Source organism: Pelobates fuscus, chromosome 11 (genome assembly GCF_036172605.1).
Source record: "Pelobates fuscus isolate aPelFus1 chromosome 11, aPelFus1.pri, whole genome shotgun sequence".
Classification (NCBI taxonomy): Eukaryota; Metazoa; Chordata; class Amphibia; order Anura; family Pelobatidae; genus Pelobates; species Pelobates fuscus.
In genome coordinates this window covers 11,050,168-11,076,679 of record NC_086327.1, presented here as the reverse complement: position 1 = coordinate 11,076,679, position 26,512 = coordinate 11,050,168, and the positions used below count along the sequence as shown (strand labels likewise).

Sequence of the window (26,512 nt, the reverse complement as noted above, 5' to 3'; positions counted from 1 at the left end):
TAGATACCTGGAATAGCCTTCCAGTGGGAGCAGTAACAGTGATATAGAATGGGTAGCAGATACCTGGAATAGCCTTCCAGTGGGAGCAGTAACACTGATATAGAAATGGTAGTAGATACCTGGCATAGCCTTCCAGTGGGAGCAGTAACAGTGATATAGAAAGGGTAGTAGATACCTGGAATAGCCTTCCAGTGGGAGCAGTAACAGTGATATAGAAAGGGTAGTAGATACCTGGAATAGCCTTCCAGTGGGAGCAGTAACAGTGATATAGAAAGGATAGTAGACACCTGGAATAGCCTTCCAGTGGGAGCATTAACAGTGATATAGAAAGGGTAGTAGATAACTTGAATAGCCTTCCAGTGGAAGCAGTAAAAGCTAACAGTGACATAAAATGAGTATTAGATACTCTGAATAGAATTCCAGTGCAAGCAATTAAGGCTAAAACAGCCAAGGCACTTGTAGAAAGTTCTAGATGTGTATAAGATTATCCAGAAGTCTGAGGTTTCATAAAGGGGACTATAAAAGCTCATACCTGCAGGGTCATGCCAAAGATCTTAAAATGGGGCAACTTAATTCACGTACCTGCTTGCATTAGTAAGCGTTGCACCGGTTAGTGTCAGTGATTATTGGAGGGGTATAATCTCAGGGATCATTTCACAAGCACCTAGCGCTCCTGACCTTTGACAAGAGATTTCATTTTTCTGTTTAAGACTCCATGGAAACCAATGCACAAACATTAGCAAACGTCAGACATGCAAAATCTACCGCACATCTGAGCACGTCCCAGCGACTACAATAATTATCAAGCTATTCCAGCTATTCCAACCCTAAGCCTGTCCCAATACACACCTCACACTCAGCCAATAGTCGCTGTGTTACATGCATATAATTACTATAGGTTACCCCCACTTATCTCATACGATGGTTCCATCATTTCACTGAGCAGGAGATTTGAAAAAGTGGAGGTTTATTCACTGAACTGGGCACTGCAGAACACAAAGGAATTACAAATGTTAAGCCAAAAATAGCTGAGCTTAAAATGTATTTTCTCTAATGTATCTATTGTGAACTAATCATCACAGATTCCTTCCTTGATTCTCCATGTGAAGTGATTTGAATTAACACATCCTGGGCTAGGTTGATTTGCTGACACCCTCTGCTCTCACTGCCCCTTTGGCCCTGGAGTTACTTGCCCCTCTGCCCTAGGGTTACTTGGCTCCCAGACCTGAGGTTACTTGGCTCCCAGACCTGAGGTTACTTGGCTCCCAGACCTGAGGTTACTTGGCTCCCAGACCTGAGGTTACTTGGCTCCCAGACCTGAGGTTACTTGGCTCCCAGACCTGAGGTTACTTGGCTCCCAGACCTGAGGTTACTTGGCTCCCAGACCTGAGGTTACTTGGCTCCCAGACCTGAGGTTACTTGGCTCCCAGACCTGAGGTTACTTGGCTCCCAGACCTGAGGTTACTTGGCTCCCAGACCTGAGGTTACTTGGCTCCCAGACCTGAGGTTACTTGGCTCCCAGACCTGAGGTTACTTGGCTCCCAGACCTGAGGTTACTTGGCTCCCAGACCTGAGGTTACTTGGCTCCCAGACCTGAGGTTACTTGGCTCCCAGACCTGAGGTTACTTGGCTCCCAGACCTGAGGTTACTTGGCTCCCAGACCTGAGGTTACTTGGCTCCCAGACCTGAGGTTACTTGGCTCCCAGACCTGAGGTTACTTGGCTCCCAGACCTGAGGTTACTTGGCTCCCAGACCTGAGGTTACTTGGCTCCCAGACCTGAGGTTACTTGGCTCCCAGACCTGAGGTTACTTGGCTCCCAGACCTGAGGTTACTTGGCTCCCAGACCTGAGGTTACTTGGCTCCCAGACCTGAGGTTACTTGGCTCCCAGACCTGAGGTTACTTGGCTCCCAGACCTGAGGTTACTTGGCTCCCAGACCTGAGGTTACTTGGCTCCCAGACCTGAGGTTACTTGGCTCCCAGACCTGAGGTTACTTGGCTCCCAGACCTGAGGTTACTTGGCTCCCAGACCTGAGGTTACTTGGCTCCCAGACCTGAGGTTACTTGGCTCCCAGACCTGAGGTTACTTGGCTCCCAGACCTGAGGTTACTTGGCTCCCAGACCTGAGGTTACTTGGCTCCCAGACCTGAGGTTACTTGGCTCCCAGACCTGAGGTTACTTGGCTCCCAGACCTGAGGTTACTTGGCTCCCAGACCTGAGGTTACTTGGCTCCCAGACCTGAGGTTACTTGGCTCCCAGACCTGAGGTTACTTGGCTCCCAGACCTGAGGTTACTTGGCTCCCAGACCTGAGGTTACTTGGCTCCCAGACCTGAGGTTACTTGGCTCCCAGACCTGAGGTTACTTGGCTCCCAGACCTGAGGTTACTTGGCTCCCAGACCTGAGGTTACTTGGCTCCCAGACCTGAGGTTACTTGGCTCCCAGACCTGAGGTTACTTGGCTCCCAGACCTGAGGTTACTTGGCTCCCAGACCTGAGGTTACTTGGCTCCCAGACCTGAGGTTACTTGGCTCCCAGACCTGAGGTTACTTGGCTCCCAGACCTGAGGTTACTTGGCTCCCAGACCTGAGGTTACTTGGCTCCCAGACCTGAGGTTACTTGGCTCCCAGACCTGAGGTTACTTGGCTCCCAGACCTGAGGTTACTTGGCTCCCAGACCTGAGGTTACTTGGCTCCCAGACCTGAGGTTACTTGGCTCCCAGACCTGAGGTTACTTGGCTCCCAGACCTGAGGTTACTTGGCTCCCAGACCTGAGGTTACTTGGCTCCCAGACCTGAGGTTACTTGGCTCCCAGACCTGAGGTTACTTGGCTCCCAGACCTGAGGTTACTTGGCTCCCAGACCTGAGGTTACTTGGCTCCCAGACCTGAGGTTACTTGGCTCCCAGACCTGAGGTTACTTGGCTCCCAGACCTGAGGTTACTTGGCTCCCAGACCTGAGGTTACTTGGCTCCCAGACCTGAGGTTACTTGGCTCCCAGACCTGAGGTTACTTGGCTCCCAGACCTGAGGTTACTTGGCTCCCAGACCTGAGGTTACTTGGCTCCCAGACCTGAGGTTACTTGGCTCCCAGACCTGAGGTTACTTGGCTCCCAGACCTGAGGTTACTTGGCTCCCAGACCTGAGGTTACTTGGCTCCCAGACCTGAGGTTACTTGGCTCCCAGACCTGAGGTTACTTGGCTCCCAGACCTGAGGTTACTTGGCTCCCAGACCTGAGGTTACTTGGCTCCCAGACCTGAGGTTACTTGGCTCCCAGACCTGAGGTTACTTGCCCCTCTGCCCTAGGGTTACTTGGCTCCCAGACCTGAGGTTACTTGGCTCCCAGACCTGAGGTTACTTGGCTCCCAGACCTGAGGTTACTTGGCTCCCAGACCTGAGGTTACTTGGCTCCCAGACCTGAGGTTACTTGGCTCCCAGACCTGAGGTTACTTGGCTCCCAGACCTGAGGTTACTTGGCTCCCAGACCTGAGGTTACTTGGCTCCCAGACCTGAGGTTACTTGGCTCCCAGACCTGAGGTTACTTGGCTCCCAGACCTGAGGTTACTTGGCTCCCAGACCTGAGGTTACTTGGCTCCCAGACCTGAGGTTACTTGGCTCCCAGACCTGAGGTTACTTGGCTCCCAGACCTGAGGTTACTTGGCTCCCAGACCTGAGGTTACTTGGCTCCCAGACCTGAGGTTACTTGGCTCCCAGACCTGAGGTTACTTGGCTCCCAGACCTGAGGTTACTTGGCTCCCAGACCTGAGGTTACTTGGCTCCCAGACCTGAGGTTACTTGGCTCCCAGACCTGAGGTTACTTGGCTCCCAGACCTGAGGTTACTTGGCTCCCAGACCTGAGGTTACTTGGCTCCCAGACCTGAGGTTACTTGGCTCCCAGACCTGAGGTTACTTGGCTCCCAGACCTGAGGTTACTTGCCCATCTGCCCTAGGGTTACTTGGCTCCCAGACCTGAGATTACTTGCTCCTCTGCCCTAGGGTTACTTGGCTCCCAGACCTGAGGTTACTTGGCTCCCAGACCTGAGGTTACTTGCTCCTCTGCCCTAGGGTTGCTTGGCTCCCAGACCTGAGGTTACTTGCCCCTCTGCCCTAGGGTTACTTTGCTCCCAGACCTGAGGTTACTTGCCCCTCTGCCCTAGGGTTACTTGGCTCCCAGACCTGAGGTTACATGCTCCTCTGCCCTAGGGTTACTTTGCTCCCAGACCTGAGGTTACTTGCCCCTCTGCCCTAGGGTTACTTGGCTCCCAGACCTGAGGTTACTTGCCCCTCTGCCCTAGGGTTACTTGGCTCCCAGACCTGAGGTTACTTGCCCATCTGCCCTAGGGTTACTTGGCTCCCAGACCTGAGGTTACTTGCCCCTCTGCCCTAGGGTTACTTGGCTCCCAGACCTGAGGTTACTTGCCCCTCTGCCCTAGGGTTACTTGGCTCCCAGACCTGAGGTTACTTGGCTCCCAGACCTGAGGTTACTTGGCTCCCAGACCTGAGGTTACTTGCCCCTCTGCCCTAGGGTTACTTGGCTCCCAGACCTGAGGTTACTTGCCCCTCTGCCCTAGGGTTACTTGGCTCCCAGACCTGAGGTTACTTGCCCCTCTGCCCTAGGGTTACTTTGCTCCCAGACCTGAGGTTACTTGCCCCTCTGCCCTAGGGTTACTTGGCTCCCAGACCTGAGGTTACTTGGCTCCCAGACCTGAGGTTACTTGGCTCCCAGACCTGAGGTTACTTGCCCCTCTGCCCTAGGGTTACTTGGCTCCCAGACCTGAGGTTACTTGCCCCTCTGCCCTAGGGTTACTTGGCTCCCAGACCTGAGGTTACTTGCCCCTCTGCCCTAGGGTTACTTTGCTCCCAGACCTGAGGTTACTTGCCCCTCTGCCCTAGGGTTACTTGGCTCCCAGACCTGAGGTTACTTGCCCCTCTGCCCTAGGGTTACTTGGCTCCCAGACCTGAGGTTACTTGCCCCTCTGCCCTAGGGTTACTTTGCTCCCAGACCTGAGGTTACATGCCCCTCTGCCCTAGGGTTACTTGGCTCCCAGACCTGAGGTTACTTGCCCCTCTGCCCTAGGGTTACTTGGCTCCCAGACCTGAGGTTACTTGGCTCCCAGACCTGAGGTTACATGCCCCTCTGCCCTAGGGTTACTTGGCTCCCAGACCTGAGGTTACTTGCTCCTCTGCCATAGGGTTACTTGGCTCCCAGACCTGAGGTTACTTGCCCCTCTGCCCTAGGGTTACTTTGCTCCCAGACCTGAGGTTACTTGCCCCTCTGCCCTAGGGTTACTTGGCTCCCAGACCTGAGGTTACTTGCCCCTCTGCCCTAGGGTTACTTGGCTCCCAGACCTGAGGTTACTTGCCCCTCTGCCCTAGGGTTACTTTGCTCCCAGACCTGAGGTTACATGCCCCTCTGCCCTAGGGTTACTTGGCTCCCAGACCTGAGGTTACTTGCCCCTCTGCCCTAGGGTTACTTGGCTCCCAGACCTGAGGTTACTTGGCTCCCAGACCTGAGGTTACTTGGCTCCCAGACCTGAGGTTACTTGGCTCCCAGACCTGAGGTTACATGCCCCTCTGCCCTAGGGTTACTTGGCTCCCAGACCTGAGGTTACTTGCTCCTCTGCCCTAGGGTTACTTGGCTCCCAGACCTGAGGTTACTTGGCTCCCAGACCTGAGGTTACATGCCCCTCTGCCCTAGGGTTACTTGGCTCCCAGACCTGAGGTTACTTGCTCCTCTGCCATAGGGTTACTTGGCTCCCAGACCTGAGGTTACTTGGCTCCCAGACCTGAGGTTACTTGGCTCCCAGACCTGAGGTTACTTGGCTCCCAGACCTGAGGTTACTTGCTCCTCTGCCATAGGGTTACTTGGCTCCCAGACCTGAGGTTACATGCCCCTCTGCCCTAGGGTTACTTGGCTCCCAGACCTGAGGTTACTTGGCTCCCAGACCTGAGGTTACTTGCTCCTCTGCCCTAGGGTTACTTTGCTCCCAGACCTGAGGTTACTTGCCCCTCTGCCCTAGGGTTACTTTGCTCCCAGACCTGAGGTTACTTGCCCCTCTGCCCTAGGGTTACTTGGCTCCCAGACCTGAGGTTACTTGCCCCTCTGCCCTAGGGTTACTTGGCTCCCAGACCTGAGGTTACTTGCCCCTCTGCCCTAGGGTTACTTGGCTCCCAGACCTGAGGTTACTTGGCTCCCAGACCTGAGGTTACTTGGCTCCCAGACCTGAGGTTACTTGCTCCTCTGCCCTAGGGTTACTTGGCTCCCAGACCTGAGGTTACTTGCTCCTCTGCCCTAGGGTTACTTGGCTCCCAGACCTGAGGTTACTTGGCTCCCAGACCTGAGGTTACATGCCCCTCTGCCCTAGGGTTACTTGGCTCCCAGACCTGAGGTTACTTGGCTCCCAGACCTGAGGTTACTTGGCTCCCAGACCTGAGGTTACTTGGCTCCCAGACCTGAGGTTACTTGGCTCCCAGACCTGAGGTTACTTGGCTCCCAGACCTGAGGTTACTTGGCTCCCAGACCTGAGGTTACATGCCCCTCTGCCCTAGGGTTACTTGGCTCCCAGACCTGAGGTTACTTGCTCCTCTGCCCTAGGGTTACTTGGCTCCCAGACCTGAGGTTACTTGGCTCCCAGACCTGAGGTTACATGCCCCTCTGCCCTAGGGTTACTTGGCTCCCAGACCTGAGGTTACTTGGCTCCCAGACCTGAGGTTACTTGGCTCCCAGACCTGAGGTTACTTGGCTCCCAGACCTGAGGTTACTTGGCTCCCAGACCTGAGGTTACTTGGCTCCCAGACCTGAGGTTACTTGGCTCCCAGACCTGAGGTTACTTGCCCCTCTGCCCTAGGGTTACTTGGCTCCCAGACCTGAGGTTACATGCCCCTCTGCCCTAGGGTTACTTGGCTCCCAGACCTGAGGTTACTTGGCTCCCAGACCTGAGGTTACTTGCCCCTCTTGCGTGGGGCTACTTGCTCTTTAAAATGTGACACCAGGAATTCAAATTGTTATGTTTTCCAAAATAATTGCAGTACAATATTCTCATGTAAATGATTTTACCTACTGCTATTATAACATAATCCATGATAAACAGGTTGTTTTTATATACAATGCGAGTTCGGTATAACAGAGTTTATTTACCAAAATGGAATGTTTGGAGAATGGCCTACGGAATATAAATTGTACGCCAAACTAACCTAATCTCCAATTCAGATATTGTTCTAGCCGGACTATTTTTCAATTCTCTACAATTTCCAGGATAGCAAGTAAACCCCCAACTGTGGGGTCTATGCACTAAATATCTAATTGTGGTGAAATTAAAACCAAATTATAAAAATATAGTTACACTGTGGCTATAGACCAATTTTTCCAAATCAGCTATATAGTTTCCAAATCAGCATTTAGTGAATAAACCCCTTGGTGTTCAATAGAGGGTTAAGTCTAGCAGAGGATACAGACTGTGCTCACAGCTACCATTGTGGTTGTGGTGGATTTGATAGCTGTTGCTAGCATACAATGTTTCTGGCTTGTTGTCTCTCTGTGTTTGTTTTGCTCAGTGTTGGGATCCCAGTGGAGAGGCGGCTGGGGTAATGAGGGCTAGCAGGACTCCCGTTGGGGCCAATCTTCCAGTTAGGGATGCAGCGTGAGCAAGATAAAACACCCAGTCAGAGCTATGGAGGGACTGCAGAAGAATGGGCTGTGAGATTACTTCTATAAGCAACAATACATATCAGGCCAAATGGTCCTCTCCGGCCTGCTGTTCAGGACTTACTGAGTGTATAAGGGTCATCGTTTGGGGTGCATGACATGTTACAGGGGTGCTAACTGATAAGACTGAAGGACGTGAATCGTAAACACTATACTACGTGCTCAAAATCCAGCTCTGAACCTTGAAATTAAAATACTACATAATCCAACCCTGCACAACAAACTCTGCACCTTAAAACCCAATACTACATAACCTGAACACTGCACTGCCCCTTAAATGTCCAATACTACATAACCTGAACGCTGCACTGCACCTTAAATGTCCAATACTACATAACCTGAACATTGCACTGCCCCTTAAATGTCCAATACTACATAACCTGAACGCTGCACTGCCCCTTAAATGTCCAATACTACATAACCTGAACGCCGGCCGCACTGCACCTTCAATATCCAATACTACATAACCTGAACATTGCACTGCCCCTTAAATGTCCAATACTACATAACCTGAACGCTGCACTGCCCCTTAAATGTCCAATACTACATAACCTGAACGCCGGCCGCACTGCACCTTCAATATCCAATACTACATAACCTGAACATTGCACTGCACCTTAAATATCTAATACTACATAACCTGAACGCTGCACCTTAAATATCCAATACTACATAACGTGAACACTGCACTGCACCTTAAATATCCAATACTACATAACCTGAACACTGCATTGCACCTTAAATATCCAATACTACATAACCTGAACACTGCACTGCACCTTAAATATCCAATACTATATAACCAGAACACTGCACTGCCCCTTAAATGTCCAATACTACATAACCTGAACGCTGCACTGCCCCTTAAATGTCCAATACTACATAACCTGAACATTGCACTGCCCCTTAAATGTCCAATACTACATAACCTGAACACTGCACTGCACCTTAAATATCCAATACTACATAACCAGAACACTGCACCTTAAATATCCAATACTACATAACCTGAACACTGCACTGCCCCTTAAATATCCAATACTACATAACCAGAACACTGCACTGCCCCTTAAATATCCAATACTACATAACCTGAACACTGCACCTTAAATATCCAATACTACATAACCTGAACGCTGCACTGCACCTTAAATGTCCAATACTACATAACCTGAACGCTGCACCTTAAATATCCAATACTACATAACCTGAACACTGCACTGCACCTTAAATATCCAATACTATATAACCTGAACGCTGCACTGCCCCTTAAATGTCCAATACTACATAACCTGAACGCTGCACATTAAATATCCAATACTACATAACTTGAACACTGCACCTTAAATATCCAATACTACATAACCTGAACACTGCACCTTAAATATCCAATTCTACATAACTAGAACACTGCACCTTAAATATCCAATACTACATAACCTGAACACCGCACTGCACATTAAATATCCAATACTACATAACCTGAACGCTGCACCTTAAATATCCAATACTACATAACCTGAACACTGCACTGCACCTTAAATATCCAATACTATATAACCTGAACGCTGCACTGCCCCTTAAATGTCCAATACTACATAACCTGAACGCTGCACATTAAATATCCAATACTACATAACTTGAACACTGCACCTTAAATATCCAATACTACATAACCTGAACACTGCACCTTAAATATCCAATACTACATAACCTGAACACTGCACCTTAAATATCCAATTCTACATAACTAGAACACTGCACCTTAAATATCCAATACTACATAACCTGAACACCGCACTGCACATTAAATATCCAATACTACATAACCTGAACACTGCACTGCACCTTAAATATCCAATACTACATAACCTGAACACTGCACCTTAAATATCCAATACTACATAACCTGAACACTGCACCTTAAATATCCAATACTACATAACCTGAACGCTGCACCTTAAATATCCGATACTACATAACCTGAACACTGCACCTTAAATATCCAATACTACATAACCTGAACACTGCACCTTAAATATCCAATACTACATAACCTGAACACTGCACCTTAAATATCCAATACTACATAACCTGAACACTGCACGTTAAATATCCAATACTACATAAACTGAACACTGCACCTTAAATATCCAATACTACATAACCTGAACGCTGCACTGCACCTTAAAGGGACACTATAGTCACCTGAACAACTTTAGCTTAATGAAGCAGTTTTGGTGTATAGAACATGCACCTGCAGCCTCACTGCTCAATCCTCTGCCATTTAGGAGTTAAATCCCTTTGTTTATGAACCCTATTCACACCTCCCTGCATGTGACTTGCACAGCCTTCCATAAACACTTCCTGTAAAGAGAGCCCTATTTAGGCTTTCTTTATTGCAAGTTCTGTTTAATTAAGATTTTCTTATCCCCTGCTATGTTAATAGCTTGCTAGACCCTGCAAGAGCCTCCTGTATGTGATTAAAGTTCAATTTACAGAGAAAGAAATACAATTGTTTAAGATAAATTACGTCTGTTTGAAAGTGAAACCAGTTTTTTTTTTCATGCAGGCTCTGTCAATCATAGCCAGGGGAGGTGTGGCTAGGGCTGCATAAACAGAAACAAAGTGATTTAACTCCTAAATGACAGTGAATTGAGCAGTGAAATTGCAGGGGAATGATCTATACACTAAAACTGCTTTATTTAGCTTAAGTAATTTAGGTGACTATAGTGTTCCTTTAAATATACAATACTACATAGCCTGAACACTGCACTGCACCTTAACCCCTTAAGGACCAAACTTCTGGAATAAAAGGGAATCATGACATGTCACACATGTCATGTGTCCTTAAGGGGTTAAAGGACCACTCTAGGCACCCAGACCACTTCAGCTTAATGAGGTGGTCTGGGTGCCAGGTCCCTCTAGGATTAACCCTTTTTTTATAAACATAGCAGTTTCAGAGAAACTGCTATGTTTATACTGAGGGTTAATCCAGCCTCCTAAACTTCTAGTGGCTGTCTCATTGACAGCCGCTAGAGGCGCTTGCGTGCTTCTCACTGTGAAAATCACAGTGAGAGCATGCAAGCGTCCATAGGAAAGCATTGTAAATGCCGCGCATGCGCATTCAGCCGATGACGTCGCAAGGAAGAAGGAGAGGAGGAGGATAGCTCCCCGCCCGGCGCTGGAAAAAGAGGTAAGTTTAACCCCTTCCTCTCTCCAGAGCCCGGCGGGAGTGGGTCCCTGAGGGTGAGGGCACCCTCAGGGCACTCTAGTGCCAGGAAAACGAGTATGTTTTCCTGGCACTAGAGTGGTTCTTTAAATATCCAATACTACATAATCTGAACACTGCACTCTGAAAAAAACACATTCTTAACCCTGAACAGCAACAATCCATCCGTCTACAACATAAACACAGTCCTGCACCTTAATAACAAAACACTGAAGTGCACTCTAAGAACCGAACACTGCACCACGAAATCCAACACTGCACAGCATAAATAATGCATACTGGAAATCAAACACTACACCACAAATATTGACACTGCATCCTCAAAATCAAAACCACACAATATAGATATTGCACTGCATCCTGACTGGAAAAAAACAGCACCCTGCAAATCCATCACTACAGAGCATGAACACTGCACCCTAAGGATTCAATGAAAGAACACAGCACTGCACCCAAAGAAATCTAAAACACACAGCACTGCATTACACTGCATCCTGAGACTCCAATACAGATGATCTGGTAGTTTGAACGCCTTCAACCCAGAGATATGTTGGGTACACACTTTCGGTTACTGCCTTTTATCAACATCTCCCTGCGGGTACCATCCCTGGGGCAGCGTGACCAGCACGAGCTACATAGGATGTTATTTTAAGGACATAAACCTAACACACACACACAAACACACATTCATCCTGCTCTGCGAGCCTTTGATGCCTATTAATGTGAAGGGTCACAAGGTTCCAGCTGAGAGGGAAATAAGAAAAGCTCTTTTTGTCTATCCAACTCAGGACCAGACATGCAACATTCACACATCTCACAACCACATACACACACAATATTACTACCGCATGTATACACAGAAACACACACACAAGTGAACACAAACATGCACACACAGATACACAACGACACTAAACAAGCACGCACACAAGAACCAACATAAAGGCACAAAGAGAAATACAATCAAACACTACTTTATATTAACAAACATTATCCCGATATCTGTGACGAGTCCTAGAGTAGCAGGTTAAAAATAAAAAAAATAAAAAGTAGAAAAAATAAGAAAAACAAAATTGTAATAATATAATTACAGCATCAAAAACCTCATCAATGCAAATTAAGTCACCATTAAATTTTAAAAGATTTGAAAATGAGATAGACAACTATAAAGAAAGATAAGAAATTCCCCCGCATGCCTGGAGCGGAAACAAAAATTGCCAGAAGGATCAACTGCGCTGGAGGCGGGATGAAGTATCAAGCAGTGGGGTTTTCAAGGTTGCACCGAAACGGATTTCTAATCAGACTAGCACAAAAAATATTTCACATCAATATTTAAACCTGATAATTCCATACAGATTCAAACCAAGAAACAAACAAAGTCTGGATAAATCCGTTTCAGCTATCCCCACGACTCAAGAAAGATCAAAATTGAAATTGAGGGCTTACTGATAACAACAGGGGAATTCTTTAAACTGATGAGGCGATGTGAGAGGTGGGGGCATAAAAAAAAAAAAACAAATAAGTGAAAAGAACAATATGTTGTGATGGTGGATGTACAATATGAAAACATGTAAAAACAACGCAAAGTGCAACAACTGTGTCAAATTTTTATATTTTATGCACATAATACAAATGATTTGACACAAAGTGGCGTGAGATTTAATTAAAAAAAATACTACAAAGGATAAAACGTAAAGAAAAAAAACTTGAAATGCCTTTTAATACACCAAGATTCAGAGCAATTTTACACAGTTTTAACTAATGGAAATGCCAGGTGATTACCATGGGTGAGATATGGGCTCACAATTGGTACAATAGTGGTGGCAGGGGGGCAGATTTGGCAATAATCTGCTGCCATTTGTTAAATGACCAATTACTGGCTTAAAAGTGCATTAAAATAAATTTCTCGCCTTTCTTAGAGGAAATCATTTGTAGTTATTTTTACTGAAAATAAAAGATTGGATGTAATATTGCATCGTTGTGTATAATTTTGAAATGGGTCCATATTTTCAGTGCACACGTTGCCATACTGGCGATCTGTGAAGGCAGCCATCTTTACGTCATCTTTGGTCATAAGCACAGTTTACCCAAGAAAAGACCATGCACAATTTAAAAATGTAAACCCTTCTCAAGGCATTGCTTGCAATAGTGGAAGAATTTGTAAATGCGCCCTCTCGATTTAACGAGAGCAGATAATCTGTTTGGTTAAACTGTTATAATGATGACTACTCACGTAGAGAATCGGCAAGCAAAGGACTGCAAAGAAGAGAAGTTTATTCATCTACGTATCCTTCTCAAAATGATACACACAAAGTCAATAACTCTGGCTAAACACTGAATAGAAAACTGGCTTAAAAATAGAGTGCAAAGAGTGGCTGTAAATGCAAAATGTTCAAATTGGATAAAAGTGATAAGTGGAGTGCCTGAGGGTTCTGTCCTGGCTCCACTTCTCTTTAATCTGTTTATAAATGATCTTGAAGACGGCAGTAAAAGTCATATGTTAGTGTTTGCAGATGACACAAATCTACCGGTAGGTAAGGAAATACAGTCTGAACATGATATAACTTCATTACAGAGGGATTCGGATAAATTGGGGAACTAGGCAGGAAAGTGGCAGATCAAGGAACCCACAAGCCACTTATACAAATAAATGGGGTTGAGTTAGGGAAAACATTAAATAAAAATGGCTTTAGAACAATTAAAGATAAAAAAAAAAAAAAATTAGGCTACAGTATGCAATTTCAGTCTGCTGTTACAAAAGCTAGGAAGGTGCTTTTGTATATAAGAAATAAAAGAAATAAAAACACCTTACGTTATCAAAATATAATTTTGCCTCTTTATAAATCAATGTTAAGACCCGACCTTGAATATGCGGTACAATTCTGGGCATCAGTTTTAAAGAAGGATATTACAGAACTAGAAATAGTGCAGAGGCAAGTTACAAAATTAGTAAAGGGGATGGAAAACATTAGTTATAAAGAAAGACTAGATAAACTGCATTTATTTTCTTTAGCAAAAAGGCACCTTAGAGATATGACAGCACTATACAAATATATTCAAACTGCTATGTGCTAACCTGTTCATTAGCAAGAATACACAACAGACAAGAGGTCACCCATTGAGACTGGAAGAAAGGTGTTTTTACTTAGAGCAGAGGAAAGGTTTATTTACAGTAAGAACAATAAACATGTGGAATTCTCTGCCCACAGAGGTTTTCTTATCAGATTATATATATATATATATTTTTTTTTAAAGGCCTTACAAAAATAGAATATTCAAGTATATAAGTGATATGTGTGTAAATCGGTTGTTGATTCAAGGAGTAATCTGTTTGCCATTATGGAGTCAAAAAGGATTATTTCCTTTTCTGTGGCATAATTGGACTAGGCCACAATTGTTTGTTGTCTTCCTTTGGATCAATGGCATCAAATAATTGGTTTAAAAGGTTGAACTTAATGAACTTGAGCGCTTTTTTTTTTCCTCCAACCTAGACAACTAAGTAACCGTGTGACTATAATATAAGTAATCCTCTAACTTACATTGTGCAGATAATTAAATGTCGCATAGGGAATTGGCTCACCAAAGTGTTACTAGCCATGAATGAACAGATAATTAACATTTGTAGAACCGATATTTAGGCCTCAGTTCTCAGCTCACTGCTATTATCTCTGATATAACCACCTCAATGTTTGGAGAGAACAACATGATGTGTCCCAGAGTAATTTCACAGGTTTATAGCAAGCCATTTCCATTTATACAGGATACGAACAGTTAAACAGTTCTGTGCGACTTTCCTGCGATTCCCTTGTTTGTCACGCTTAATTTACATGTTAAATAGTCAAATCCAATGGCGAACACTCTTTAAATTAGTGTTAAGAGGTGCAATAACAGAAACAATTTGCAAAGACTGTTGACATGATTCTCTTACACGTTTACTGAACTTATGTAAACAGTTTCAATCTGAAAGAAAATGTTTTATAAAAGCAGAATAGTTAAATTATAAATAAGACATTCGTGAAATTTTGGGTTTTATTCACTAAACGTTGAGATGTAGGTTATTGAAGAAGAAATAAAATGCTGAATTTAGACAAAAATATATATATATTTTAAATTACCATGCCACTAGGATTACAGCTTGGCTATGTTAGCCAGAATGTCACAATTCGATTTTTAATTAATTGCGTTTCTGCATTAAGTGAATAACTAGGGTATTTACGGTAATCTTCATTGCAGGATCTATGCTATGCTAGTATTACGTAGTAGTATGACTATGTAAATAAACAGTCGGAATCTAATCGAATTTCACTGGAATGCATGAGGCCACAAGAGCTTACAGCTGACCTTCATTCTGTCCTCCGAGCTGTGATTCAACAATGAAAGAGAATCAGGGAGGTGTGTATTGTAAACGCCCTTAAAAACTAATTAATTGAAATAGCTAAGGGCTAGCGTGAAGGCATGAAGAATAAACTGTGATATAGTCTGATAGCAGCGGAAATTCCTGAGGTTGAATTCCACTGAGCAGTCTTGAGTTAAATTGTACTCAGATAAGATTGTCCTTACAGTTACTTTATATATGACACAGTTACGAATTCTGTTTATATACCACTCTGTTAATGACACTGTATCCTTGAAATGTTCTGCAGAGACTTTGCTCTGATTGCTCTGTGTCCCAGAGAGATTTTTCATTTCACCTCTGTGTGTCACCGCACACGGCTGTCATCTTGTGATCTGTCATGATATGTTCATGCTGCAACGGCTGATGCCAGTCATTTTGCAGGGGGCACCAGGTGCTCTGGTAATGGGGCCATATTAAAAATTCCTTCCAGCTACGAACAGCTGAGATGGTGTGAGATGGGGGTAGGCACACTATGTAACACACCACTGCCTTATGGGGTTTAACAAAGCAACAATAACAACTGGGATTCCTGTCTTTTTAATATTGTAAATTAAGTTATATTTACTAATACTTTTTAATCATTAAACGTATTTCATGTGATTATTCTTCTGACCCGCCATTCCTAAAGATCTTCAGATGTTTATTGAGTGATTCCCAATAAAACATTTTGGAAAGATGTGTTATGGGGTTGTTATGGTTGAAACGGTCCCTAGGCACCGTCTCTTCTATTTATGTCAAACCATTTTCTAGCAGTCTGCCAAAACACGGGGCTCTCTTAATGCCTACAGCCCAGCCCACTTGCTGTTTGGCTATTGCCACAGTGAATTCCTGCACTTCCAACTTTGCACAGTACAAATTTGGCCACGCAACTGTTCATACACAGAGTACCCTCCCCATCACTGTCATTAACCTGCACAGAATACCCTCCCCATCACTGCCATTAAACCTGCACAGAGTACCCCCTCCATCACTGTCATTAACCTGCACAGAGTACCCTTCCCATCACTGCAAACCTGCACAGAGTACCCTCCCCATCACTGCCATTAGCCTGCACAGAGTACCAACCCCATTACTGCCATTAACCTGCACAGAGTACCCTCTCCATCACTGCCATTAACCTGCACAGAGTACCCTCTCCATCACTGCCATTAGCCTGCACAGAGTACCAACCCCATTACTGCCATTAACCTGCACAGAGTACCCTCCATCACTGCCATTAACCTGCACAAAGTACCCTCTCCATCACTGCCATTAACCTGCACAGAGTACCCTCCCCATCACTGCCATTAACCTGCACAGAGTACCCTCTCCATCACTGCCATTAACCCGCAGAGTACCCTCCCCATCACTGCCATTAACCTGCACAGAGTACCCTCTCCATCACTGCCATTAACCTGCACAGAGTACCCTCTCCATCACTGCCATTAACCTGCACAGAGTACCCTCTCCATCACTGCCATTAACCTGCACAGAGTACCCTCCCCATCACTGCCATTAACCTGCACAGAGTACCCTCTCCATCACTGCCATTAACCTGCACAGAGTACCCTCTCCATCACTGCCATTAACCTGCACAGAGTACCCTCTCCATCACTGCCATTAACCTGCACAGAGTACCCTTCCCATCACTGCAAACCTGCACAGAGTACCCTCCCCATCACTGCCATTAGCCTGCACAGAGTACCAACCCCATTACTGCCATTAACCTGCACAGAGTACCCTCCATCACTGCCATTAACCTGCACAAAGTACCCTCTCCATCACTGCCATTAACCCGCACAGAGTACCCTCCCCATCACTGCCATTAAGCTGCACAGAGTACCCTCTCCATCACTGCCATTAACCCGCAGAGTACCCTCCCCATCACTGCCATTAACCTGCACAGAGTACCCTCTCCATCACTGCCATTAACCTGCACAGAGTACCCTCTCCATCACTGCCATTAACCTGCACAGAGTACCCTCTCCATCACTGCCATTAACCTGCACAGAGTACCCTCCCCATCACTGCCATTAACCTGCACAGAGTACCCTCTCCATCACTGCCATTAACCTGCACAGAGTACCCTCTCCATCACTGCCATTAACCTGCACAGAGTACCCTCTCCATCACTGCCATTAACCTGCACAGAGTACCCTCTCCATCACTGCCATTAACCTGCACAGAGTACCCTCTCCATCACTGCCATTAACCTGCACAGAGTACCCTCTCCATCACTGCCATTAACCTGCACAGAGTACCCTCTCCATCACTGCCATTAACCTGCACAGAGTACCCTCCCCCTCACTGCCATTAACCTGCACAGAGTACCCTCCCCATCACTGCCATTAACCTGCACAGAGTACCCTCCCCATCACTGCCATTAACCTGCACAGAGTACCCTCCCTATCACTGCCATTAACCTGCACAGAGTACCCTCTCCATCACTGCCATTAACCTGCACAGAGTACCCTCTCCATCACTGCCATTAACCTGCACAGAGTACCCTCCCCATCACTGCCATTAACCTGCACAGAGTACCCTCCCTATCACTGCCATTAACCTGCACAGAGTACCCTCCCCATCACTGCCATTAACCTGCACAGAGTACCCTTTCCATCACTGCCATTAACCTGCGCAGAGTACCCTCTCCATCACTGCCATTAACCTGCACAGAGTACCCTCTCCATCACTGCCATTAACCTGCACAGAGTACCCTCCCTATCACTGCCATTAACCTGCACAGAGTACCCTCCCTATCACTGCCATTAACCTGCACAGAGTACCCTCTCCATCACTGCCATTAACCTGCACAGAGTACCCTCTCCATCACTGCCATTAACCTGCACAGAGTACCCTCCCCATCACTGCCATTAACCTGCACAGAGTACCCTCCCTATCACTGCCATTAACCTGCACAGAGTACCCTCTCCATCACTGCCATTAACCTGCACAGAGTACCCTCTCCATCACTGCCATTAACCTGCACAGAGTACCCTCCCCATCACTGCCATTAACCTGCACAGAGTACCCTCCCTATCACTGCCATTAACCTGCACAGAGTACCCTCCCCATCACTGCCATTAACCTGCACAGAGTACCCTTTCCATCACTGCCATTAACCTGCGCAGAGTACCCTCTCCATCACTGCCATTAACCTGCACAGAGTACCCTCTCCATCACTGCCATTAACCTGCACAGAGTACCCTCCCCATCACTGTCATTAACCTGCACAGAGTACCCTCTCCATCACTGCCATTAACCTGCACAGAGTACCCCCTCCATCACTGCCATTAACCTGCACAGAGTACCCTCCCCATCACTGCCATTAACCTGCACAGAGTACCCTCTCCATCACTGCCATTAACCTGCACAGAGTACCCTCCCCATCACTGCCATTAACCTGCACAGAGTACCCTCCCCATTACTGCCATTAACCTGCACAGAGTACCCTCCATCACTGCCATTAACCTGCACAGAGTACCCTCTCCATCACTGCCATTAACCTGCACAGAGTACCCTCCCCATCACTGCCATTAGCCTGCAGGGTACCCTCCCCATCACTGCCATTAGCCTGCAGGGTACCCTCCCCATCACTGCCATTAACCTGCACAGAGTACCCTCCCCATCACTGCCATTAACCTGCACAGAGTACCCTCTCCATCACTGCCATTAACCTGCACAGAGTACCCTCCCCATCACTGCCATTAACCTGCACAGAGTACCCTCCCCATCACTGCCATTAACCTGCACAGAGTACCCTCCCTATCACTGCCATTAACCTGCACAGAGTACCCTCCCCATCACTGCCATTAACCTGCACAGAGTACCCTCCCCATCACTGCCATTAACCTGCACAGAGTACCCTCCCTATCACTGCCATTAACCTGCACAGAGTACCCTCTCCATCACTGCCATTAACCTGCACAGAGTACCCTCCCCATCACTGCCATTAACCTGCACAGAGTACCCTCCCTATCACTGCCATTAACCTGCACAGAGTACCCTCTCCATCACTGCCATTAACCTGCACAGAGTACCCCCTCCATCACTGCCATTAACCTGCACAGAGTACCCTCTCCATCACTGCCATTAACCTGCACAGAGTACCCTCTCCATCACTGCCATTAACCTGCACAGAGTACCCTCCCCATCACTGCCATTAACCTGCACAGAGTACCCTCCCTATCACTGCCATTAACCTGCACAGAGTACCCTCCCCATCACTGCCATTAACCTGCACAGAGTACCCTCTACATCACTGCCATTAACCTGCGCAGAGTACCCTCTCCATCACTGCCATTAACCTGCGCAGAGTACCCTCCATCACTGCCATTAACCTGCACAGAGTACCCTCTCCATCACTGCCATTAACCTGCACAGAGTACCCTCCCCATCACTGCCATTAACCTGCACAGAGTACCCTCCCCATCACTGTCATTAACCTGCACAGAGTACCCTCCCCATCACTGCCATTAACCTGCACAGAGTACCCTCCCCATCACTGCCATTAACCTGCACAGAGTACCCTCCCCATCACTGCCATTAACCTGCACAGCGTACCCTCTCCATCACTGCCATTAACCTGCACAGAGTACCCTCCCCATCACTGCCATTAACCTGCACAGAGTACCCTCTCCATCACTGCCATTAACCTGCACAGAGTACCCTCCATCACTGCCATTAACCTGCACAGCGTACCCTCTCCATCACTGCCATTAACCTGCACAGAGTACCCTCCCCATCACTGCCATTAACCTGCACAGAGTACCCTCCACCTCCAGGGTAGAGCTAAAAACATATTGCAAAAGCTGCAAATGTCATCTGCAGCCTTTTCAAGTTCTCCCCTTCTAATCCTAACTAGACTTTCTGTGGCTGACCAATCACCGACTTCCCAATGGCGATCTGGGCAAGTGTTGCCTTTTATCTCCCCTGAGCTAACCAAACCAGGAAGTAACAGTTAGTTGTCTGATTGACAGCCAGGGGGAGTGTTACAAGGGCAATTTATAAAAGTTCCAATTTCTATTGAAATCTGCACTTCTTGTAAAAAGAGGATAGACTCTTCACACATAAAGCATGTCAGCAAGATAAACTGCTTTAAGGGTGTGGAGTGTGTCCTACTAACCTACACACAGTACCCCCTCTACCCACTGATCACTTTCACCAATAAGATTGTAGTCAGTCTCCCTGATATCTGTGTTTGTAAGAAACATGGTTTATTTTCCTACAGCACACAATACTATTAGAATCATTTTTATTTATCAGACCTATTCTTGGTTAATATAACACATTCCACTCTCAGTGACGCCCTACATATTACATAGAATCTAGATCTCGCCCTACATATTACATAGAATCTAGATCTCGCCCAACATATTACATAGAATCTAGATATCGCCCTACATATTACATAGAATCTAGATATCGCCCTACATATTACATAGAATCTAGATATCGCCCTACATATTACATAGAATCTAGATATCGCCCTACATATTACATAGAATCTAGATATCGCCCTACATATTACATAGAATCTAGATATCGCCCTACATATTACATAGAATCTAGATATCGCCCTACATATTACATAGAATCTAGATATCGCCCTACATATTACATAGAATCTAGATATCGCCCTACATATTACATAGAATCTAGATATCGCCCAACATATTACATAGAATCTAGATATCGCCCAACATATTACATAGACTCTAGATATCGCCCTACATATTACATAGACTCTAGATATCGCCCTACATATTACATAGACTCTAGATATCGCCCTACATATTACATAGACTCTAGATATCGCCCTACATATTACATAGACTCTAGATATCGCCCTACATATTACATAGACTCTAGATATCGCCCTACATATTACATAGACTCTAGATATCGCCCTACATATTACATAGACTCTAGATATCGCCCTACATATTACATAGAATCTAGATATCGCCCTACATATTACATAGAATCTAGATCTCGCCCTACATATTACATAGAATCTAGATTTCGCCCTACATATTACATAGAATCTAGATATCGCCCTACATATTACATAGAATCTAGATTTCGCCCTACATATTACATAGAATCTAGATATCGCCCTACATATTACATAGACTCTAGATCTCGCCCTACATATTACATAGAATCTAGATGACGTTATAGCGCTACAGCAGCTGCTGCCTGTAATGTATACTACATGCTGCTCCGGTATAAAATGCTGTGGGCACACTGGCCATGTGCCATGTAATCATACAGCTTCTGAGCAGTGTAACTCCCAAATGTCTCAGCCAGCCAATTAGACCTGATCTAAAGCATTTAGGCCTGGGTCTCCTAAAAGGTAGATCCTCAGCTGTTGTATAACTATAACTCCCATGATGCTTTGCATGCCTTTGGAATGTAACGCATCGTGGAAGCTGTGGTTTTAAAACACCTTTTGTGCACCCCTGATTTAGACAGACACGGTTAACCCCTTAAGGACCAAACTTCTGGAATAAAAGGGAATCATGACATGTCACACATGTCATGTGTCCTTAAGGGGTTAAACAAGCAAGAGAATTGCCTTTATACCTTTTATAATGTCATTGCAATTGTTGGATCACTTGCAGGGTATTCTTGTAGAGAATCGTTGGAATTCCAATATTTAGGACAACATAGCAGAATTGGATGATATGCTCCAGGATAATTCTGTTTCCAGTTCAGATATATTGGACTTAAGTATGAAATACACGTTGAATTCCTGACATTTTCACTTTATCCAATAACCCTGTACTGAGAGATAATATAGGAATTTGCACAGGGATATTCACTAAGCTGTGAAGTGTCAGATATTCAAACTAAATTCAAAGTCAATTTCTAATTTTCTTCTCCACTCTGTATAATTCCCAGCTTAGTGAATAACTCCATTAGTAAAACAACATCAAATTTACTAAAAAAAAAGCATTTACATTCTAAGAGCCACTAAGGGAGACTTATCCCCACTGTACCAACGGGTCACTGATAGGACACACCATTGTGGTGATTGGTGCTTCTCACAATACGCATGACTTATGTCTGAGAGATGTTTCAAGTCCTAAAATCTCAGTCATCCAGATACACATTTCAGATAAAAACGCCACCAGTAAAAGGGTTTGTTATAATGAGGAAATACATCCATTTCCATTTAACCCTTCCAATGCTTTGGGAAGTCTGAGTAAGAAGACACAAATTTAGATCTGAAGGGGCAGAGAACAAATCACACAAGTCACAGAGGGACAGAGATCATATCATGTGATTCACAAGGGCAGAGATCATATCATGTTATCCACGGAGGGACAGAGATCAAATCATGTGATCCACAGAGGGACAGAGATCAAATCATGTGATCCACAGAGGGACAGAGATCAAATCATGTGATCCACAGAGGGACAGAGATCAAATCATGTGATCCACAGAGGGACAGAGATCAAATCACGTGATCCACAGAGGGACAGAGATCAAATCATGTGATCCACAGAGGGACAGAGATCATACCATGTTATTCACGGGGACAGAGAGCAAACCAGGCAACCCACAGAGGGACAGAGATCAAACCAGGCAACCCACAGAGGGACAGAGATCAAACCAGGCAACCCACAGAGGGACAGAGATCATATCATGTGATTCACAGAGGAACCAATATAAAATCATGTTATCCACGGGGACAGAGCGCAAACTGCGATGCAAAGGGACAGAGATCAACTCATGTTATCCACAAAGGGGCTGAGAGCAAACCAGGCAAGCCACAGAGGAAACAGAGATTAAATCATGTGATCCACAGGGACAGAGCTCAAACCATGTGTGGCGAAACCAACCTCGCCACTGGGCCCTTGAGAAGCCTGTTTGCTAGCCTCCTACCTGCTGACTATGGCCCCTGGGTTATTTGGGGCATATTGTACTTTATATTGCTGCAACTGGCCCTTTTAAAATCATCGATGGACATATTGGGACTTTTTGGGATTGTGGCGAAACCGACCTCGCCACGTGTCCTTGGAGGGGGCCGATTGCCCGCCTCTTGCCTTTGGACTATGGACCAGACTTTATGGGAATGTGATACCCCAGATAGCTATACCATGGAGCCTATTCATAATGAAAGACTATGGGAAAGACTTTAGCTCCATGGCAATTGTACTGTGTGAGTAGGATCTGCGCGCTATTCGGTAGTTTTGTGCGCGCAGATCCCAGCTATCTGGGGATAGGTGAAATGTCTGTGGGTTATGTGTAAAAGGTGAATTTATGTATTTTAAAGTGTTTTACTGTCTTTGAGTCCCCATCTGCTTAATGGAGTCTGTCTCTGTGCTGGGAGATAATTGGATTACTTCTCCAGCACAGAGAAGGCCCTGGAAAGCTAGGGGTTTTAAAAGATACTTTTAGTAACTTTTGAACCCCTGGTCTGATCCATGCCATTTTTTAATATGTTGTTCCCCTGAATGGATTGATTGTGGATATGTAATTTTGTGTGAATGTGATGTATGGTTTTGAAGTTATAAATATTGTGTAAAAAGTATATTTTAAACTGTATGAATAATGGGATTATGTGTCACACTAAGGGGAGGGGATGTGTGGGAGGTAACATCTATGTCATTGGTTCTTTTATGCCTCCCCCTGGGTGTGGCCTGTATGTGTGAGTTGGAAATAAAAGCCAGGCTGGATGAGCCAGTCGAGAGTTCCTGCTTAACCCTCAAAGTGAAGTGTCGTCTCATTATTGGGGGAGGATTTATTGTATGCTGTTCCAGTTTGACTGCTAGGAGTGTAAACCTATTCGTATGGTTTTTCCTATTCGGCTGTATACAGCATTCATATGCTAGAGAGGATTCCTATGCTTCTCCGATTCGGTGGTTGTGGTGTCTGCTGCAGTGCTTGAAGTCCTCAGGAGCGCTAGGAGCATCCTTTAACGGAGGTACCCAGTCGGGGTGCCAGGCGATCCGTTACACCATGTGACCCACAGAGGGAACAGATATTAAATCATGTGATCCACAAGGACATATATCAAACCATGTGACCCACAAAGGGACAGAGATCAAGTCATGTGATCCACAGGGACAGATATCAAACCATGTGATCCATGGGCAAAGATCAGAACATGTGACCCACAGGAGCAAAGATCAAACTATATGACCTACATGGGGCAAAATTATAATTCTATAAACAGTCTAAGACGTCAGTCTGGGTATCTGCAACTACACTCACTTAAACTAGACTGAGTTTTTGTGTGCATGCACACTCAGGCCAGACTATCTATGGCTACATTCCCTCAAATCATATTAAGTAGATGTGACTAAACCCTCTCCAGCTATCCATTTATGGCCAAACGCACTCCAGCGAAGTGACCCTTAAACTGAACCTATTTGAGACACGAGTCTTAGAGCATTGCCATCTCTGGCACCCATCACTGCATCCTTACTCATTTCCAAATCTCAGCTGCTCAGTTTAGCCTGTATACATGCTCCATCCCCGTGGAAGCCCCTGTCTACAGACCTGCACAGACCTCCTCCTCCAAAAACATTAACTGAAAAGACAGCATGAACCTACCGTTTGCACTTCTGTCTCAAACCCACTGAATCAAAATCTCCGTGCTGAGTGAATTACATTTCCAAGGAAAATCAGAGCCAATGGCTGAGTGTCCTTCTGGTTCCCCTGCTCATTGCCAATGGCTGAGTGTCAGTCTGGTTCCCCTGCTCCTTGCCAATGGCCGAGTGTCAGTCTGGTTCCCCTGCTCCTTGCCAATGGCCGAGTGTCAGTCTGGTTCCCCTGCTCCTTGCCAATGGCTGAGTGTAAGTCTCGTTCCCCTGCTCTGTGCCAGTGGCTGAGTTTAAATCTCGTTACCTTGCTCTGTGCCAATGGCCGAGTGTCAGTCTGGTTCCCCTGCTCCTTGCCAATGGCTGAGTGTCAGTCTCGTTCCCCTGCTCCTTGCCAATGGCTGAGTGTCAGTCTGGTTCCCCTGCTCCTTGCCAATGGCTGAGTGTCAGTCTAGTTCCCCTGCTCTGTGCCAGTGGCTGAGTTTTAATCTCGTTACCTTGCTCTGTGCCAGTGGCTGAGTGTCAGTCTAGTTCCCCTGATCCTTGCCAATGGCCGAGTGTCAGTCTGGTTCCCCTGCTCCTTGCCAATGGCCGAGTGTCAGTCTGGTTCCCCTGCTCCTTGCCAATGGCTGAGTGTCAGTCTGGTTCCCCTGCTCCTTGCCAATGGCTGAGTGTCAGTCTGGTTCCCCTGCTCCTTGCCAATGGCTGAGTGTCAGTCTAGTTCCCCTGTTTCTTGCCAATGGCTGAGTGTCAGTCTGGTTCCCCTGATCCTTGCCAATGGCTGAGTGTCAGTCTGGTTCCCCTGCTCCTTGCCAATGGCTGAGTGTCAGTCTGGTTCCCCTGCTCCTTGCCAATGGCTGAGTGTCAGTCTGGTTCCCCTGCTCCTTGCCAATGGCTGAGTGTCAGTCTGGTTCCCCTGCTCCTTGCCAATGGCTGAGTGTCAGTCTGGTTCCCCTGCTCCTTGCCAATGGCTGAGTGTCAGTCTGGTTCCCCTGCTCCTTGCCAATGGCTGAGTGTCAGTCTAGTTCCCCTGTTTCTTGCCAATGGCTGAGTGTCAGTCTGGTTCCCCTGATCCTTGCCAATGGCTGAGTGTCAGTCTGGTTCCCCTGCTCCTTGCCAATGGCTGAGTGTCAGTCTGGTTCCCCTGCTCCTTGCCAATGGCTGAGTGTCAGTCTGGTTCCCCTGCTCCTTGCCAATGGCTGAGTGTCAGTCTGGTTCCCCTGCTCCTTGCCAATGGCTGAGTGTCAGTCTGGTTCCCCTGCTCCTTGCCAATGGCTGAGTGTCAGTCTGGTTCCCCTGCTCCTTGCCAATGGCTGAGTGTCAGTCTGGTTCCCCTGCTCCTTGCCAATGGCTGAGTGTCAGTCTGGTTCCCCTGCTCCTTGCCAATGGCTGAGTGTCAGTCTGGTTCCCCTGCTCCTTGCCAATGGCTGAGTGTCAGTCTGGTTCCCCTGCTCCTTGCCAATGGCTGAGTGTCAGTCTGGTTCCCCTGCTCCTTGCCAATGGCTGAGTGTCAGTCTGGTTCCCCTGCTCCTTGCCAATGGCTGAGTGTCAGTCTAGTTCCCCTGCTCTGTGCCAGTGGCTGAGTTTTAATCTAGTTACCTTGCTCTGTGCCAGTGGCTGAGTGTCAGTCTAGTTCCCCTGATCCTTGCCAAT

The 26,512-nt window shown here is 46.3% G+C and overlaps 1 protein-coding gene and 1 long non-coding RNA gene across 12 annotated transcripts in view; one reads left to right on the top strand and one right to left on the bottom strand.

Moving 5' to 3' along the window:
• RAP1GAP (RAP1 GTPase activating protein) overlaps positions 1–26,512 on the bottom strand; it is a 150,617-nt gene that overhangs the window by 64,063 nt on the left and 60,042 nt on the right. The window contains exon 1 of one of the 11 annotated variants that reach the window (XM_063436658.1): positions 24,873–24,978. The exons of 9 other annotated variants lie outside the window; for them this stretch is intronic. The gene's annotated coding sequence lies outside the window, so the exon portion shown is untranslated. Of the gene's footprint in view, positions 1–582; positions 746–24,872; positions 24,979–26,512 lie in introns of those variants that run through there. One more of the 11 variants, XM_063436656.1, reaches the window with a different exon arrangement.
• LOC134577773 (uncharacterized) overlaps positions 1–26,512 on the top strand; it is a 52,007-nt gene that overhangs the window by 13,160 nt on the left and 12,335 nt on the right. The gene's annotated exons all lie outside the window — the stretch shown is intronic.